The sequence below is a fragment of the Canis lupus genome, chromosome 1, assembly GCF_048164855.1.
Source record: "Canis lupus baileyi chromosome 1, mCanLup2.hap1, whole genome shotgun sequence".
Taxonomy (NCBI): domain Eukaryota; kingdom Metazoa; phylum Chordata; class Mammalia; order Carnivora; family Canidae; genus Canis; species Canis lupus.
Window position 1 is genome coordinate 21,745,658 of NC_132838.1, and position 18,452 is coordinate 21,764,109.

An 18,452-nucleotide genomic window follows, 5' to 3' on the forward strand; every position below is an offset into this window, starting at 1 on the left:
CATTGGTGGCTGTGGTGGTTGCAGGTTCATTAGAAATTGTAGTGGTGGCTGTGGTGGGTGTAAGTTTGTAGAAGTTATAGTGCTGGCTATGGTGGTTTTAGGTTTAGCAGAAGTTATACTGGTGTCTGTAGTGGTTGTAGCCTTACTGGTACTGCTGGAAATTATAGTAGTAGTTAGATGCTAGCTGGCTCCTGCTATGGTGCTAAGTTCAGTAGAGGCAATAGTGGCAGTTGTGTGGTTGGAGGTTCGTTAGAGGTTGTAGTATATAATTTATATAAAAATTTAAAATACAAATATAAAATATAAATAAAATATAAATATAAAAAATAAAATATAAAAATAATAATTTATATAAAAATTTATATAATAAAATTATTTATTTTTTATTGGTGTTCAATTTACCAACATACAGAATAACCCCCAGTGTCCATCACCCATTCACTCCCACCCCCCGCCCTCCTCCCCTTCTACCACCCCTAGTTCATTTCCCAGAGTCAGCAGTCTTTACGTTCTGTCTCCCTTTCTGATATTTCCCACACATTTCTTCTCCCTTCCCTTATATTCCCTTTCACTACCATTTATATTCCCCACATGAATGAGAACATATAATGTTTGTCCTTCTCCGACTGACTTACTTCACTCAGCATAATAAAATTAGAATAAGGATTAATGTCAGTAAATTTACTTCTGTAAATTCTAAAGTACTGCACATACACAATGTGCAATATTGTAGAGGAAATACTGCATAGTGTATAACACCTAAGTCTTGAGATCGGAGAGTCTTGAATTTAAATCCCATACTTTCTTTTTCCATACTTTTTTTTTTTTAAGATTTTATTTATTTATTCATGAGAGACACAGAGAGAGAGGCAGAGACACAGGCAGAGGGAGAAGCAGGCTCCTGCAGGGAGCCTGATATGGGACTCGATCCCGGGACCCCAGGATGCTGCCCTGAGCCAAAGGCAGATTCTAACCACTGAACCACCCAAGCGTCCCCAGACTAGCTCTTAAATGTCCCAAAATATGGGACTCTGTTTCAGAAAATAAACCCTCATTTGGGTGTTGTGAACGATGCTCACAGGCAATCAGGAGCAGTGCAAAGGCACTGGGTACCAAGGCTGAGGGAATTCAGGGCACCAAATAAGAGAGCCCAAGGATGAATGGTTACTTCCTGCCCTATGTTGTCTAGCCCTTAGAAAGGAAGTCAAAGGTGAAGGAGAGGAAGGCCTACACATTTCTTAGATTAAAAAGACAATTATCCTCATTTTTTGTTTGTATCTTTTAAAAGAGGAACAAGATAGGGATACCTGGGTGGCTTAACGGTTGAGCATCTGCCTTCTACTCAGGGCAGGACCCCACGGTCTGGGATCAAGTCCCACATCAGACTCCCTGCGAGGAGCCTACTTCTCCCTCTCCCTCTGTTTCTGCCTCTGTGTGTGTGTGTGTGTGTGTGTGTGTGTGTGTGTGTCTCATGAATGAATAAATAAAATCTTATTTAAAAAATAAAAAAATATGGGGATCCCTGGGTGGCTCAGTGGTTTAGCACCTGCCTTTGGCCCAGAGCATGATCCTGGAGCCCCGGGATCAAGTCCCGCGACAGGCTCCCAGCATGGAGCCTGCTTCTCCCTCTGCCTGTGTCTCTGGCTCTCTCTCTCTCGTGTGTGTGTGTCTCTCTCTCTCTCTCTCTCTCTATGTCTATCATAAATAAATAAATAAATCTTTTTAAAAAATTAAAAAAATAAAAAATAAAAAATAAAAAAATAAAAGAACAAGATTAATAGAAATTCATCTAAACCAGACATTCACATTCAGACCTGTGCTCCAGTACTATTACTGCCACTAACTAGCTACGTTACATTCTAAACTTCCTAGACCACACACTGTTGCCCATCTATGGCTAAGTAAAGGCATCTAAAGAAACTTTCACCTCTTTGGGTCATCAGAGACATATTCTCTAAATAATTCTTATCAAAAGCATCCTTCCACAATGTCTCTTGACATAAAGAGTTTATCTTCTCTTAATCTGTCAGTCTCTTCAAAATGTCTCTACAGCAGGATTAAACAGATTCATTAACAGATTAATCAGATTGATAATTAATCTGGGTGTAGTCCAGAGCTAGAAGCACTGAACCAAACTGTCAGGCATCGTCAGCAGTCAAAACCAAGTTCTTCCCTTATGGGAAAAGATCAGACCTCAAGGTGAAAAAATGAAAATAACAAGAAACAGAGTCAGGAATTCAGGAAATCTGTTTCTGGGCACCAAACCAAGATGGTGCTAAATGTTTCTGAGTCAAGGTTGAAAACACATGAGGTCAAAATGAGAAGGTTAACAGGAGGTCCACAGTTAGGCTCAGAGGCAGGAAGGGAAGAAGAAGTGAGACCCACAGATTAGGTCCCCAGGCCTTAACACATGATTTCATCTTCCATCTTACAATGTTATCTCACTGCCAATACAGTTGCTGTCACCATCTACTCTGCCTTTCAAACAAAGAGAACTTAAAACTTTGCTTTATTTTCTTCCTTTGACTCTTATATATTTTCTCTAATTCTGTATATCTTCTTTTGTTCCATCAAAATCATTAGCTTTTTCAGTGAAGACTCCCATAAACCTACCTCTTTTGCATTCCCTCTCAGTGACTTGACATGTTCAAAGAATGCTATAGATTTTTCAAAAGAACAATAGTAATGTTCATTTGGTTGTTTTCCTTCAGAATATTAGATTAAGAGTATTTCCGTGTGGATTACATCATAACCTGGAGAAACAGTTTTGCCCCAAACATTATCTGACAATGTTGGAATTCTCTGTTAGGAAATTCTGAGTGTCCAAGTGTCCGTCCCTGTGTTGGTGCAGACACCAGTTAAATCACTACCAACATCACCAGTTATATCAGTTGATATTGGAAACTGACATGATGAACTGTGAGCTTCATGGTTTCTTGGGTTCAGGAATAACTACATAGAAAAGAATGGAGGGAAAAAGAAGCTATTATTTTTGCTGCCTAAGGTAATACAGTCTGACAAATATAAATATGACATATTTGACCAAATAAGATCATTTGAAACCTGATTAAAGAACAAAAGAATACATTCATTATATTTATTCTCAAAACATGAAAATCTAGTTATGTCATCCTAAGTTACACTTAATTATTTTATATAATTATTGATGCTAAAATACAGAAATAAGCATTACTTTTCATCCTCGTTATATTTAATACATTTCTTAAATACTATTACATTGCGATCTGGTGTAGGGAGATCATATTTTTAAAACTCCCACTATGAAAATTCTAGAGATTTTAAGGCTTATCAAGAACAACTCTGGGGTTATATTCAAAATGAGAAAACTAAGATCTAAAGAGGTAAAGTAAGATTCTGGATTTAGTAAATTGCAAAAGCCACTTCTCCCACTGCAATAAACAAACAAACAAAAAAAAAAAACAAGGAAAGAGCTTTGAAAAGATGGAATTTAAAATTTAAAAGAGCTTTTAAACTAAACTAATTGTAAATTAAATCCAAAAATATATTAAAAAATCCAAAAATTTCATAACGATTTATGATAAAATTTCTCAGCCAACTAGTAATAGGAGGATTTTCTATCATCTGATAAATAATAGCTCCATAAAACTTAAAGTTAACGTCATAATTAATGTTGAAATATTTCACACTTTGCCCCAAATTAGCAAGATGTTTACTTTTACCACTTTCATTCAATATTACATTGGAGGTCATAGCCAGTGCATTAAGAAAACAAAATTTTAAAACTTGAAAAAAAGAATAATGACATGACTGAGTTTATAGAAAATCTGAAAAAATCTACAAAGAAAATATCATAATGAATTAATGAGGTCACTGGATACAAGGTAGGAACACAAAAGTCAACTGAATTTCTATAAAATAGCAAGAAAACACTTAAAATTGAACTTAATATGCCACTTAAAACAACACAAAAAGCATCTAGAAATAAATCTAAGAAGAAAAGTACTCAATCCCTATATTAAAATCTCAAATCACTGCTAATAAAAGTTAAAGGAGACCAATATAAAAGAAAAAAAATACACCATGTTCATGGATTTAAAGAATTTAGGTCCTAAGATATAAATTATTACAAATTAATATACAGATTCAATAATCTCCCAGTCAAAACTGCAGAAGTATTTTAAAAGAAATCAACAAGCTGATTCTAAAAGTTTGTATAGAAATGCAAAGGATCTTGAATAGCCAAGATAACTGAGAGAGCAATGTTTAAGACTACCTAATTTCAGAATTTATTATAAAGCTACAGCTATTAAGACAGGGTAGTAGTGGTACAAGAGCAGATAACTAGAACAATGGAACAGATATGAGTCCTAAGACAGGCCCACAAATATACAGTCTCTTGATTTACAAAAAAAGGCATCAAGTCAGTAGAGCCAAGATGATCTTTATAATTATCTGTACATAAAAAAATCTCCATATTGAAACAATGTTTAACCCTACCTCCTGCCATATATAAAAATGAATTTTAAATGGATCATAAAACCTAAATATGCGAGTGAAACAATCAAGCTTCCGGATAAAAACACAGGACCTTTTCATCTGAGTATCTTGACACTATGAAGACACAGTGAGAGAGCTGCAAAGCTAGAAGGTCCATGAAGACCATCTTCAGGGCAGGGAGTGCTGATCTAGAATCAAGAGAATAATTTCTCTGCCTTGTAATTTCCTTTTCAGGGCATAGGGACAAAAATATTTTTCCTCACAAAATGTAATTATCCATTCAAATTTGTACTGATACCACTCAGCACATTTCCATTGCTGCTCCCAAATGAAGATCTCTAATCAGGCATGCACAGTTACATAAAAGGCAATCATAAAATTATTGCCAATACTGAATTATTTCTTCTAAAAACATAGTCAAATAACATTGTATAGAACTGAATTCTAAATATTTCATCTGAATACAATTCTTTACCAAAAAAAAAAAAAAAAATTCATAAGAAATTAAAGAGGCCAATCTGAAGGATTTGCTAGTTTGCTGCCCGGGCCTAGATTTCTCTCACAGATTACTTTCTGACATTCAAAGTTATGTAGAAATCTTTGAGTTATGGCAAATCTACACATTACACTAAAAATCTAGGCAGTTAACACAAAATGTATATGTAACATTTTAAAAACATAACTTGTTAAATGCAATCAAATGCAGATTTATTGACTTGTGCTTGAATTATGATAACTGCAGAGAATTATTTGAACAGGATATTAAATTGTTACTCCAAAATTGCTAAAAATCTTAATGAATACTAAGTTTTTCAATTATGTATGTATTGATATGTAAAAAGTACAAGTTTTCTAATTTTCTAAGTAGTAATAGAACAGCTAAAAATTGGCTCCCATGTGAAAGTTTTAAGAATTCCTTTTTGGGAAGAACCATGTTATCATAAAGAAATATTAGAGTTATATAAATAACTAGGTTATTAACCATGACTTTGTAGAAAATGGAGAGCCTGGTAGAAAGTCAAGCAATTGTCCTTTTGAAAACAAGTAAAACAAAGATTTCAAAGACCTGGAGCTGGAAAGGAGCCTATTATATATCCAGAGCCATGTGAAACTTCCTAAACCAGACTTTTAGGGGCAGGATCTGGGAATCTGATTTTTTGGCCAAATGTCAAGTAATCTTTATCAATGTTTGAGAAATATTGTACTAAACAATGATTCAAAGGGTGATCATGGAGTATCCTTATATATTTAGGAAGAAAATTGCATGTGTGAAGAAACTTCAATTTTCTTAAATTAAAAAAGGGGTAAGTATTTAAATTGCTTATTCATTCAGCAGCACTATTCACTCCCTACTATACCCAATCATCAAGTAAGGTGCTAAATGGTCAATGGTTAATGAAAGAGTCAAAATTCGATCATGTAATTCATTTACTGGAATACAGTAAAATATATATTATGTATTAAAACACTTTCTTGATCATTTCTAAAGTTCTCTTATAAATGCATCCTTTAGCTAAAAGTTTCCATTGGAATCCACAAAAGCAAAGTAAAGTAGCCTTGGGGTTTATAGAACATCAAAGGTGTGAAAAATCTAGGGGAAGATTTTGTTCTACGAAGAAGTAGGAGACAATGCTTTACCCCTCCATGCTGAAACTAAGCCAAGTGGCTTCTGGGACTGCAAAAGTACAGTGATCATATAATTCATCAATCCAAACCAAAATACTTTTGAAAGCAAAGGGAAACAGTATTAATAATTTAATTTAACAGAAACAACACTACTCCATGCACACTAGGACCTGTGGTCACTTAGCTATAAGGAACCTATCTGAATTAGAAGATTTACTACTACTGAGGCACCTGGGTGTCTCAGTCCATTAAACGTCCAACTCTTGGTTTCAGCTCAGGCCATTATCTCAGGGCTATGAGATCGACCTCTGCCTCAGGCTGCATGCTCAGTCGGCTTGTCGCTTTGTCTCTCCTCCTCCTCCTGCTTCCTCTTTCTCTCTCTCAAGTAAATAAATTTTAAGTCTTTGAAAAAAAAAAATAAAGATTCACTAGTACTAACCAGGACCACTGGATAAGCTAAAGAATTTAAAAATTAATTTAGTATCTCTAGTGAACACATATTTAAGTTGAATAAAACACATTTTACTTGAGCTTTTTAAAAAAGTTAATATCGCATTGTAGCACTAAAATATACATATTTAGACTGTGCGCTGGAGTCCATAACCATTGAGTAGATAAAATTTCACATTGTATGTCATGTAGTCCCCCCATAAAACAATATCAAAGGTCTACCCTATTATTAATTAACTGCTACAAGAGCCAAAGGAAGAATGAACAACTAATTTATCATGTCCTAAATTTTCAGTATAAAATTCAAACTTTCTCTATTTCTAAAGAACAAATTTTATCCTTTTATTGCATCACAGACCAACTGCTAGAGCAGAGTGCACCTGGATTATTACAATGTGCAAAGAAACATAGGTAACTCTTATTGATATGTTGAGCATCTCCTACTAAAGCTCTTTTGACATTTGCAGAATTTTAAGCCAAAAGAATCTGGAAGTCTATCTATCTATATTAATTAAGAACGGCTGACAGTCCTTTAACAATTGGTAATTTTTTTTTAGCAGAAAGAATCCAGTTAGTATGTCATCTGTTATAAAATGAATCATAGTAGAGTCTTTAAGATTATAACAAAATTAATTTATTGATCAAGTTACCCACTTCAAATACTTCCATGACTGAAATGTCACTGTGATCTGATACTAATCAAAACACTTTTGTATTTCTGCTGCAGTTCTTCGGTGTGATGACAACCAATATGACAGTTCTAACTCTCTCATCTTAATAATTTTCTTAGGCCAGGTTATTATTATAGTTCATCATGTTGTGCTGAGTGATCAAAATGATAACCAGATACCATATTTAAAAGATTTCATCCAATACAGTATTTAGATTTGCATTTCCTATTGATTTAAACTGGATAAGATAATCATTCAAAATGCATAGAAATTGTAAAAGAAGTTTTTAAGTGTCAAGTCAAAATCAAACCACCACAATGACTATGCCAAAAAAAAAAAAAAAAAAAAAAAAAAAAATCAGGATCCCTGGGTGGCTCACGGCCCAGGGTGTGATCCCAGAGATCCGGGATCGAGTAGCACATCGGTCTCCTTGCGTGGAGCCTGCTTCTCCCTCTGCCTGTGTCTCTGCCTCCCTCTCTCTGTGTGTGTCTCTCATGAATAAATAAAATCTTTAAAAAAAAAAACAAAATCAAGATGGGAAAGTGAACAAACTATCTATCTGCATATTTGTTCAAGAAGCTATCTCTCTTGCCCCTTCCAACAGAAAACAACAACCTAAAGAAATTAAGGGGTTATTTTTCTTTCCCATCAAGAGAAGGCTGCAGGAGGGCAGCTCCGGTGTAGATCTGTGGTAAGGAAACAAACCTTTCATCCCTTGCTGTAGAATGTCACTGGGGCACACTACATGGGCACTACTCCACACTTGGCTGGCTTCTAACTCAGTCACAACCAGTCATTAATATTATTGACATTTCTTGGGAAAGGTTACCTTTTCTAGAACATACCATACTGATCTTATCTAATCCTCCTAATACCTCCCTGAATTAAGTATCATTACTCCATTTTCCTGATGAAATACCAAAGCCTTTAGTGATACTTCACAAGCCTTGAGATAAGTTGGTGGCTTGCCATTCATCCACCCAAAAAATGGTAATTAAATACTTACTATATTCACTGTGTCACATTAGAGGCTAAGAAAAATTAGGGGATGCAGGAGAGGGAAAGATACTTAGAAAATTAATTTCTTATGGATAGAACAATACAACTAGACACTCTGGTGACATGCATCAAGATATATCAAGGCAGCACGGTTGTTTTCTGGTAGGAAAAAAGGAGTGGTGCAAATACTTGAAGACTTGCCCACTAGCTAGAGGAAGATGGGATTTACACCCAAATTTCTATTGAAGGCTCAGAATGCCTGGGCAGAAGGCAAGACTTACTGGCTCTGCAGACTGAATCTCTGTCTGGGGTTCAGGCAAATGATCAGCATGAGAAAACCCAAACACAAATATCAGGGCTGGGACGCCTGAGTGGTTCAGTTGGTAAAACATAAACATCCCACTCTTGATTTCAGCTCAGGTCATGATCTCAGGGCTGAGAGATCGAGTCCCAGGTTCACATAATGGGTGTGAAGCCTGTTTAAGATTCTCTCTCTCCCTCTTCCTTTGCACATCCCCCCTAAAAAAAAAAAAAAAAAAAAGAATACTGGGTGAGAATTAATTACCTAGACAACAATTAGGCAGTGATCCTGTATTGCCAGCTTTGCCCTGACCTTTCGTGACTGCACCTGTGCACACTCACGCACTCATGCACGCATGCATTCAGCAAGCATTCACTGAACTCATCCTGTGCCAGGCCTGAATTAAGCACTTCATGCAATGCTTACATTTTATCATCTAAACCTTCACAACTGCATTTACAAGCAGGCAACTTGTAAATGGAGCGACTCCATTTCACTTACAAGGAAGTGTATGGGACTTGCTCAACGTCACACAACCAGTGAGTACGTTGGGCCCCATGTCTTCCTCTTAGCAAACCTCCACTCTTCTTCCAAACCCCAGCCATACTGCCGCCCACAGGGGCCTTTCCAAGCACCTTCAGGCAGAGCTTCCCCTGCCCTCTGCTTGCTCCATTGCTCTGTCTTGCCTCTGAGCGGCTACTGAGTCAGTCAGTACTTGTGATTAATTATCTACATACACAGCTCTCTTTCAAGATTTGAGTTCCTTGGGGAAAGGAATAGTGGAGAGGTGACATTTCACAATTATTTCTTAGCTAAAAAAATTTAGGGGGCAGCCTGGGTGGCCCAGTGGTTTAGCGCCTGGCCTTCGGCCCAGGGCGTGATCCTGGAGACCTGGGATCGAGTCCCACGTCGGGCTCCCTGCAGGGAGCCTGCTTCTCCCTCTGCCTGTGTCTCTGCCTCTCTCTGTGTGTCTCTCATGAATAAATAAATAAAATCTTTAAAAAATATAAAATAATAAATAAATAAATTAATTAATTAGTAAACTGAAGATAAAGAGGAAATGTAAACACCTGGCATCCCCAAGGCCAGGAAGTGTAATAGAGGAAGTTGGGGGATTTTTTTCTCTCCCATTTTTGATAATAACAATTCAGGTTTAAATACTGTGTGAAAAGTAATTCAATGGAAACGAGTTTGAAAATGTTCCTCACCAGGCGTAGTGTTAAATGCCCTGGGCTCATTCCATCCCTTCTCCCCCGAGCCTCAGGGAGTGTGTAGGTCCCGCCTCACCTAAAGCCCACACCACCCTCAGGGCCACGCCTGGGCATCTGGAGCCTTCCAGTTCCTTGTGACTCAGCACCTTGTGTCTCAACAGGGAGGGCTGCACACTTTCTCCAGGTAGGTGTGTTTGCCATAAAATCCAGGTCAGCCAGAAAAAAGAGCTTGCTCCGGGGACTGAGGAGCTGTGGAGAGAAGAAAATCCAGAATATTAAGAATTCCCACAGGTGGGCAGGCCGGGTGGCTCAGCGCTTTAGCGTCGCCTTCAGCCCAGGGCGTGATCCTGGAGTCCCGGGATCGAGTCCCACGTCAGGCTCCCTGCATGGAGCCTGCTTCTCCCTCTGCCTGTGTTTCTGCCTCTCTCTCTCTCTCTCTCTTTCTCTATGTCTATCATGAATAAATAAATAAAATCTTAAAAAAAAAAAAAGAATTCCCCCAGGTTCGGGTGTTAGGGCTGTAGGCCCTAGAAACCAGACTCTGTCTCCTAAGGATTTCCAGGCCCTAAATCCAAAATGGAGACCACAAAGCCCTATCCTAATCCAGCTGGATCTCCTAATCCATGATGCTTAGAGACCAACACCTTCCCTTAACAGAAGCCCTCCAGCACCATTTGTTTAGTAGGAAAAAAAAAAAAGACATCTGTATCCTAACCCTACGAAGAGTCATTTATTTATCTTTATTTAACAAACACTTAACTAGTACTCACTGAGTGCCAAGCAGTGTTCTAAGCACTTTATGAACATTAGCTCATTTAATTCTCAGGACAGTCCTAAGAGACAGTTTCCCCATTTCATAGACAAGCAGCGTTTCGGGGGCACAGAGAGGTTCAGCAGCTGGTCCAGGTGGAAGCTGGGAAGGTCTGGCTCTGGAATCCAACTTTCGCCACCACACTATGCTGCCTCACGTTTCAAAACAGCATCATATTTTCATATTAAAATAATGTCCCAAATTCCTGAAACAGTGGCAACAATTTTAATAGTTCTTCGAGTCTAGCCAAGCCGCCAGATCCTGAGACCTGGTGCCCTCCGGCCGTGCCCCCGCCTGCACCCCAGCTCAAGACTACCTCACTGGGGTTCCCTGCAGCAGCCCCGGGGGCCTCCTGCTGGCGGGCTCTCCAGCTCCCCCTCGGCTCATCTACTGCCTCATAATCCGACTTCCAGGTCGGCCCTTCATCGCCAGCTTCCTCTTTCCTGCCAGGCCGGGCTCTGTCTCCTCCTGCACCGGGTATCTCTCAGCGAACTGAAGCTCATGTCCGGGCGCGGGGACCACTGTCTTCCAGTCCCACGGGCTAGGGCTACTTGCCCTCGTACTGTTCCTGCACCGACCGGCATAGCCTTCCTCTTCTAGGTCTTCAAAAGGGACCCGTCAGGGAAGGCCCACCTCCCGAGACTTCCCTCAAGCCCGAGCTTCTTGGGGCTCCCTTCCATCTGAACTCCACCTGAGAGCCCGCGTCAGAGTTTCCAGTTCTGCACGAAGGAACCCCGACCTGAACCGCTCACCCCTGCTTCCTGCCTCCTCAGGGTGCATCCTGCCTTTAGCCTCAAACTGGACTGTCCTGAGGTCCAATCTCCGCGTCTGCTCTCTGCCCCATCCCTTTGCCCTTTTCCTTGCTCACTGCCATCCCCACCGATCTCTTTCTTCCCTCTTCACCTAGGTGTGGATGGGTGTGTGACTCCTATTCCTCTGTTCACAGCACAACATCATTATTGGTTCTTCGTGGCTCTTCCCTTATTCACTTTCATCTCCCCAGCTTGCTCCCATTCTACTCCACCTTACAGCGTGGATGGTTTTGCAAAATGAGAACGACTGTTCAGATTCTTACTGCTCTGGCTCTGCCTCTAAGACCCAGGGATACTGCACTCCATACGTTAATCTACCCACTTTTTGCGCAGCCTCCCCTTGAGCTATCTACTCTCCCAGGTGGATATCCAAGTTGTCTCTAGCTCTGGTCACTGCAGATAAGTTTGCAATCAACACCTGTACAAGTACTTGATGGAGACAAGGCAAAATTTCTTTGAGACTCTCTCTCTCTCTCTCTCTCTCTCTCTCGATTAGGGGAATTGCTGAGGCACAGATGTGTTTGTCCTTAATTTGACCAAGTAGTGCCAGACTCTGTAGAAGCACTGCCACCTGCCTGCACTGACCCAGCTTTGTAACTTTTTGCATTGCAATAGGCCTTCAATTCAGTGCAACACCTGGAGAAACACCTTTTAAATAAAACCAATGTTCAAGCCCCACCCATACCGTTTAGATTTGAATCCCTTAGGGTAGGGCTTAGGTGTTGAGGTTTTAAAAATCTTTCCAGGTGATTCTAATGCACAGCCATGGCTGGGAATCTCCGGTATAACACTATACCCCTTTATATGACATATACCTCTTTATATTGTTTGAACTCTTTATGTTAACTTGCCTTTTTTCTCTGATTAGTCATGATTTTGAATACATCTTTATATACTTAATAATTTGGGGGGTTTCTGGGCACCTGGTGGCTCAGTGGTTGAGGGCCTGCCTTCGGCCCAGGGCGTGACCCCAGGGTCCTTGGATCGAGTCCCACATCGGGCTCCCTGCATGGAGCCTGCTTCTCTCCCTCTGCCTGTGTCTCTGCCTCTCTCATGAATAAATAAATAAAATCTTAAAAAAAAAAGAACAAAAAACAGAAACAAACCTCTGGGGGTTTCTTACATGGTAAACTGTTGTCCAGCATATTTCCATGATGAAAAGAAGGTTAAAGTGATGATCAGGTATAGGATTGAAGGGGGAAATCATAGGGACTGAGCTACATAACAGCCTAAGGAGCAATCTCACTCCCAACAGCCTCACTGATAGTAGAATTAGGGAATCTATCCTAGTTTGTGAGGCTCTGGTCTTCATAAATTCTCTGTTGAAGCCACCAATTCCTTATCTGAGTGCTTCTTCCTGAATTACCACTCAGCCCCATCAGAATTAGGGGTGGGAGTCACACAGGCAAGCACCGAGGCAGAGGAACCCCTCCACAACTCTCCAGCCTCAGACAGTGTCCTCTTGGCCTGCAGTCTGCCCTGGCCAGCAGACCAGGGCCAGCCACGGGGAGATGTGTCCTACAGCTGTTACAGCGCAAGGTCTCCTGTCGCCACTGGCTGGCAGTCAATGGGAGACAGTTACTATTCCTGCTCAGGCATGTTAGGGTTCTGTAAGTTGCTGCCGGGCCAGCTTCGCGGCAAGAACTCTGCTGTCCGCAAGCAAGCTGCAATGGCAAGGCTCATATCTTCATCCATATTTCCCAGCAGCTAAGCCTGATAGCTTCCCTAGCAGGGGCTTTGAATGTGCACATCTGAGACAGAGTCAGGAATATGCTCAAACATTCAGATCCAGGGTGCAAATTCATGATGCCACATTGAGGCAGTGCAGGTAAACAGAGTCACTTTGTTCTCCGTTTGTCCTCCACAGAGGGTTGTGCTAAGGGGGCTTGGACTCTGTTATCCATCAATGCCAAGAAACTGCAAGTCTCTAATAATGTTTGAGACTTGGTCCCAAAAGCCCTAAATGACTTCAACATTTTAAACACTTAAAAATTAATATACTAACAATTAGCACAATATGACTCACATAATCAGGAATCAATTATATTAATGTGGGATGTGGCTGCATTTTGATATGCTTGATATGAGGTAGGCCGTGAACTCCAAGAGCATGAATGCCCTTGGAATAAGGTCTTAAAATGGTCCTAGAAAACCTGTGATCCCAAGAAGGAATCAAAATGACACTTCGGTGCCATGTTTTCCATGTCTTTGGAAATCAACTTGTCAACTTTAGAAATACTGAAGGCTGTATTTTAATTACATTAGGCCTGCAAGCCAGCAGTGGATCTCAGATCCTTGGCTGCATATTAAAATCACCCAAGGAGCTTTTACAATTTTCCCTGTTGGGGCTAAATCCCACCCCAGTTACATAAGTATCTCTGGAGGTGGTACTCAGGGAGTCCGTGTATTGTAAACTCTCAGGTAATTTCAATGCACATCCAAGGATGAGTACTGCTGGATTTGAGAGAGTCTTCATCAATCAGTCTCTCTTTACTTGCTCTTTATTTGACCAGAACCCAGATAAAAGATGAAGGCTCTTGTAGAAATAAAGGCCAAACGGACCCTAGTTAAGCTCTGTTTCTAGAGAGGAGTTATTTTTCTGAATTCTCAAAACAGCTTGCTGGATCTAGATACACTTCTAGAAGCTTAATTACTGAGAACACTGGAAGTACAACAATGTTTTGCTTCAGGACTTTTTTTTTTTTTAACATCTGGAAATTTACAGCTCCAAATTCACAATGGCAACTGCAAGAACATGTCAAGGTACCAGCAAGTATGAACCTGAAGCGACTGATTCCACAGATTCACAAGGGACTGAGAAATGAGGCTCCTCTGCCTACGTCTTCAATCTGTACTCTGGAATCAAGAAAAATTGAAATTTCTCACCACTGAGTCTTTTTAATAAGAGTGTGGAATGGGAGATTATGGAAGGAGGAGCAATCATTCTTCCACTGAGGCTGACATTTGAAATCACCCATAGGAGAATAATAATCAAATTCATGCATCATGGTCATTACAGTTTGTAGTTTTTCTTTACCTAAACAAATATTGGTTTGAGAAAAATGATTTTGTCCTAATTATAATTGATTTAAACATTAACTATTTGCATTACATTCATGAGTGAATTTCAGAATCCTGCATTTCAAACCCCGAAAACCAAGTTCAGGAACTATTTTCATTCCTCAAATTCATAATGTGTTTATGATTCTCTTTCTCGTTCAACAATTTCTTGAGAAATTAAAATCTACACAATCAAAATCAGTTGTAAATTTGCCAGTGTTAATTTTGCCAGTTATGGAACATCAGTCTGTGTTCAGCATTTAGCTATAGCAAGTACTTCTCCTTTATTAGTCATTTCCATTCACTAAACAAATTTAATCAAGATGAAAAGAGATAAAAGTTGTCCAGACTTTTAAGAATATTTTATTTTCTGAATCAAGTTGTATATCAAAAAGCTCCAGCTGATGACTATTTTCTTATTCTGTGTTTAAAGCAAAGGTTAAAATCATAGAGCTTACAGAGTCATAAACAATAATTGGTGTTAAGACATAAAATCTTAAATCCAGAGCATCCTCTTATTTGGCTGTCTAGTAGACTACAGTTTATTACCAGCACCTTCTAAATCACCCAGAGCTATTTCTAGCATATAGCAATATTTGAACACAGCACACATAGTAGGAGAATGTGATTAAAAACGGATGAATGGGCCAAGTCACAGTGAGTTCTAAAAGCTGGAGTGGAATTCTCAATCTTCCTTTGGATCTGGAATTACTAACATGTTCTATCTTCTGCCTCCCTGCTCTGGCTTCCTCTCTGTCCCCTAAACTGTTTTTAATCCAGTAAACCACATGGAAGAAATCCTCGTTTGTCTGAACTACCTTTTAACAATCTGCTAGATGACAGATTCAGGACAGGCCTTTGGCTCTGATCTGCTTTCAAAGGCTGGAGTGCTCAGGGAGCCTGGATGATGCTGAGAACAAGTCCATGGTCGTTCTGCTCCAGGAGACACCAGCTGACCCAGGGGACCCGAATCCTACCAAGCCACATAGGAACCCACACCATTAGTCTGATAGCCTCCTAAGCATATCTGAAATGTGGTGTCTGTTCCACTGGCACATTTTCTCCTTTGTTTTCCTGTGTTACTTATAAGACTTTTTTTCTCCTACAGCTCAGAATTGTTTCTTACTAAAGAGAATAAAAACTTTTTACTGGTGATTTTTTTCAGCTTCTGATTTATCCATACTTTGTTTTATTGCCGAGTTCTTCCTGAGATACAATTCTTTTTAAGATTTTATTTATTAAAAAAATATATATTTTATTTATTTGACAGAGAGAAAGAGCTTGTGTGCAGAGGGAGCCACAGAGGAAGCAGCAGGAGGGGAGAAGCAGGCTTCCCACTGAGTAGGGCCAGATCCCAGGACCTTGGGATCATGACCTGAGCCAAAGGCAACTGCTTAATGGACTAAGCCACCCACCCAGGCGCCCCTGAGATAAAATTCAAAGTCATTTCCAGAAATCTGAGGTTAAGGCTAATACTTGCTCTTATTATAATGCTTTTTTGTCATAAACTTTATACCAACCATAGAATCATATTTTGAAGGTGATCATTATATAAATGCAATTCTCTATGATTCGGACCATATCCATAAGTGGTAGGTATAAATTATTTCTTTTAAAATGCACTGAAAACAATTCTGCACAATCAGCCTAAGAGTGCCTGAACTATTAAAAACCTCTGTGCTTTCCTTCTTATACTCAGTGACTGTCACAGAAAACAGGAAAAATGTGATTTATCATTTTTTCATGTCTGCTATTTACTGTCGGCACTTCTATCCCTGTCCAGAATCCACAGGGCAGGGATCTTGATTTTGTTCAGTAATGCATCTCAGGTCCTAGGAAAACATCCAACAAATAATAAGCACTCAGTAAAGACTTGTTGCTAAATGTAAATAACTTTGTTTTCAACTCTCAATATTTTTTCTTTCCTATTTTTACCTCAAGAATAGTCCTGGCATGTGCCTATATCCACCTTGGGTTTACCTGTTTGCTTTTTTATTAAAACTTTTAAAAATTAATAATTTGGGATCCCTGGGTGGCGCAGCGGTTTGGCGCCTGCCTTTGGCCCAGGGCGCGATCCTGGAGACCCGGGATAGAATCCCACGTCGGGCTCCCGGTGCATGGAGCCTGCTTCTCCCTCGGCCTATGTCTCTGCCTCTCTCTCTCTCTCTCTCTGTGACTATCATAAATAAATAAAAATTGAAAAAAAAATTTTTAAAAAATAAAAAATAAAAAAATAAAAATTAATAATTTGTTTAAAAATATATCGCACAAACACGAAAAATTGCATATTAATAATGATAAAATCAATAGCCACACGTCAGCACCACCCAAACTGAGATATGAAATTTTACCCATATCCCAGAAACCTTCTACATCCCTCCCAGAGGCACAACTGGAGGTAACGCTATTCTAGTTTTAGAGTAATTATTTCCTTGTTTGTCTTTGTAGTGTCATATATGCTTACGCAAATCTAAACAACTTCTATTACTTTAATTTTTGCTCTCCAGAAGTGTGAATTTACTGTTCACCCTAGAACTCACAACTTCTCAAAGTCAAAGCATTTATGACTGCTTAAAAAGGCAATTTGTCACTACCTCTCTAATCACTTGTATGAAAAAATAACTGCATAACAAATTTTATGAATTTGCTAATGAATTTTTGCTTAAGTGGAAAGAAAAACAGAAACAGCAACAGAAGAGAATGCAAATATTAAAAACAAAAATAGCAGGCAATAATTTGTATATAAAAGACTTAAATATTTCTTCAAAAGTTTACTGGCATGTTTTTGGTCATTTTATACCCCCGGAATTTTTTCTATATTTCTTGTCCACACTCGGGTCCTGAATATGTTGAAAGCAACTCTAGCATTCATCATTTTACACTAGAATTTATAGTTTGTATGCACAAAGGGCTGCGTTTAATTGGATGTCAATTATTACAAAGGATCTAAACAGGTATGGATCGAGGGAACAGATTAAGTGGACCAGAAACCATTCCACACATTGGATACACCCCTGTAAAATGGACCTGCTGGTTTTTACTTCCTTAGACTTAATGCTATTTGGAGACACAACCTCCTTCCCCACCACCTCTAAAGAAAAGATTTAAAATGTCATTTTCTCCCTGCTCCATGATTAAATACTGCTCCAAATGACAAAGTGTAACATGAATGGTAAAGTATAATTTTAAACATATAATAATAGATACCCACGCATAAGCCACCCCCAAAATATTTTTATTGTTCATGGTAGATTCTACAAGAAGTTGTACAAAGAATAAATGATTAACACATTTTTTATTTAGAACTTTAATCATATTAATAATAACATATCCTGATGGCTAAAATTACGAAAGGATATTCATTTCAAAGTACCTGTATATCAAGATAACTAGTATTCGAATAAGCACGACTTGTGGAATGTAATCATACTGGAACTTCATTTTGTTTCCCTCTGCCTTTTAACATTTCTTGGAAGGAACATAGTTCTTTCTCTGCCCCTACATGACATCTCAAGCAGTCTTAAGAGTTTTTTTTTTATTATGTTTAAGTGATTAATCAATTGTCCCAGAATCACATTAACTTGCCAAATACTATTGCAATTCGGAAATCAGAGTATTAGCGGTGCAAACTCTAAATGTGACACAAAGTTAAATCATTTTCTCACCCTCAGGCAAGGCTGAAGGAGGGCTGCAGCAGGTGGAGGCAACAGGGGGTCAGCTGTTTCTCTCTCTATCCCTCTCCTGTAAAGAGAGAAGGCAAGGGGACCAAATAAATTCTTGACTGGCATGTTACAGAATGGCTTCACATTCTGGGAGCTGGCATATAACGGAACAGGACACTCTCTTTGACAATTAGCGTGGACTCTGCCTACATTCTCTTACCCACATTTCCAGGATTTCTCACCTACCACACACTTGATCCAGTACATGAATCTTCACTCTGATTTTTCCCACAACTTACTTTGAAATCCAATGTATTTGTTTGCAGGGCTGCCATAACAAAGTACCACAAATTTAAAAAATAAATTTAAA

The 18,452-nt window shown here is 39.1% G+C and overlaps 1 protein-coding gene across 1 annotated transcript in view; it reads right to left on the bottom strand.

Annotated features, from left to right (window-relative positions):
* Nucleotides 1-797: 797 nt before the first annotated feature.
* Nucleotides 798-18,452, bottom strand: part of LOC140631518 (uncharacterized) — a 107,249-nt gene continuing 89,594 nt past the window's right edge. The window contains exons 19-21 of the mRNA XM_072822859.1: nt 18,086-18,161; nt 9,814-9,986; nt 798-2,952 (exon numbers count right to left, since the gene is read on the bottom strand). The gene's annotated coding sequence lies outside the window, so the exon portion shown is untranslated. The remainder of the gene's footprint in view (nt 2,953-9,813; nt 9,987-18,085; nt 18,162-18,452) is intronic.